Below are 2065 nucleotides of genomic sequence, written 5' to 3' on the forward strand. Positions count from 1 at the left end.
TCAGAGTGTATCTATATAGCCATAAGTTGTTTCCCAGTCTCCAGTCATTCCCATAAACCACGGAAGTTATATTCCACACATAGGCTTCTCAGTCCATGACTTTTAATCAGTGAAAGACACAAAAGGAAGTAGAGAACAGGTTTTCCAGTCTGAGATCACAATGCTTCACTGGATCTTCAAGGCTGCTCTCCACTTTCCACATCCCTCAGGACTAGTGATGGAGGTGGACTTGCTTCTTGTTCCACATTTACTCATACACATAATTGTTTTATCCTTATATACATGCACATCTTTGTGTTTCATGGGGTCCAATTCTCACCCTCACCTTCATGATTTTGATCTCTGTCTGGTTGGAACCTTGCTCCAGCATTCACCATTTCTAACTTTTTCATCTTTAAAGTGTCACTTTCCCCTTAAAAACACGCGCACACACACACACACAAAACTCTCACAGCTTGCACTTTGCACTGTAAACCAATCTTACGATTGACACAATTTTTCTTTCACTCTGAACACATTTCTTGCTGATTTTGTTTTTTGTTAAATCACATGTAAATTATCTTAAAATTCTTACACCACTACTGGGGTTTCTTTTCTTTTTTTAAATTTTTTTTTTTTTTTTGGCTCTTTTTCTTCTTCCCATTGTTGTGGGGTTTTTTGGTTTTTCTTTTTCTTTTTGATCCTGTGAGCGGATACCAGTCCCCACCCCCAGCCCTCGTGGATGGCAGCGTACACTCCCCCAGAGTGAGCTTTTTGTTCCCTCTGCAGTTGTGTTTGGAGTTAACATTTGTGCCTGCTTTGTGTTTTCTTTTTCCCTTTATTTTCAACTCTCCCTCTCCTTTTCTTTTTTTTTTTAAAACTTTTTTTCTTCCTCTTTCCTTACTCCCCTCTCATTTTTTGTTATTTGGTTGTGTGGGTTCACCACCCCATCCACCTCTACATTTACAGTCTCCAGCTCCCTCCCTCTGCACAGTCAGCAGTGCAAGAACCACATTTTTGCTGCAGCCTTGTTTGATAGCACCAAAACTATGCCAATTTTTTACCTTCTTATCCTCTTTTACTTTCTTCTTAGGTCTCACTCCCTTCATTTTTCTCTTTTATTTTCCCATCCTTCCATTTAAAAAATCATTCCCCAGAAAAATGTGTGTGAATTGAAATTTGAAAATTTCTGTTGTAGTGTGACTATAGAAACTTGTGGCAGTGAATACAATAATCATGGGACTGTGAACCACACCTGTCATTCCACCTACTTAGCAGCTGCCTCTGTCTACTCCAGCACTCCTCGATAGACAAAAGCTGGTGGGTAACACACACCCAACCTACCCTGAGATGATTAGTGATCAGAGATTTGCACCCATACTTCTACCTGCTACCAGATTCACCCTGAGGCAAATAAGAGTGCTATAGTGATGCCAAATAGGCCACCTATTGCCCAGATAAATTAAAAGAAAAGAAAACAAAAAAATTCAAGATGAACCACCATACAGTCAACAAATTCAGATGTTGTTGTTGTTAAGTGTTAAGTTGTTTCCCTGTTGAAGGTTTATAAGGTTTTTAGATCTTTGCTAGAGCAGAAAACCTCATCTTTCTCCTGAAGAGCAGCTGATGGGCTCAAACCGCCGACTTTGTGGTTTGCAGTCCCATGCTTATTGTATGGAGCCACTGTGCTCCCACAAGTTTATATAGTTACTCTAAAATGTCTCTGGGACAACAGAAAACTTCAAATCACACACATATACATAAAATAACAGGATAAGATGGTTCAAACAAGTGACAAAAATGCAGAGCCAGAAAATCTGGAGGTAGAAATGCTATTGGAACTACCTGATAAGGAATTCAAAATGATTATATTTAGGGCTGGGGTGCTATAGGAAAAGCACTGGACTGCTAACCTGAAGGTTGGTGGTTCAAACACAACAGCCTCTCCCTGGAAACCATATACAGGGTTGTTATGAGTCAGAACTAACTTGACAGCACTTAACAACACCAGATTGAGAGAAAACTTGAGGAAACCACAAACAATATCAAAGAAAATACTAAGAAAAACTCAAGAAGAATAATTTAA

The sequence above is a fragment of the Chrysochloris asiatica genome, unplaced genomic scaffold, assembly GCF_000296735.1.
Source record: "Chrysochloris asiatica unplaced genomic scaffold, ChrAsi1.0 scaffold00059, whole genome shotgun sequence".
Lineage (NCBI taxonomy): Eukaryota > Metazoa > Chordata > Mammalia > Afrosoricida > Chrysochloridae > Chrysochloris > Chrysochloris asiatica.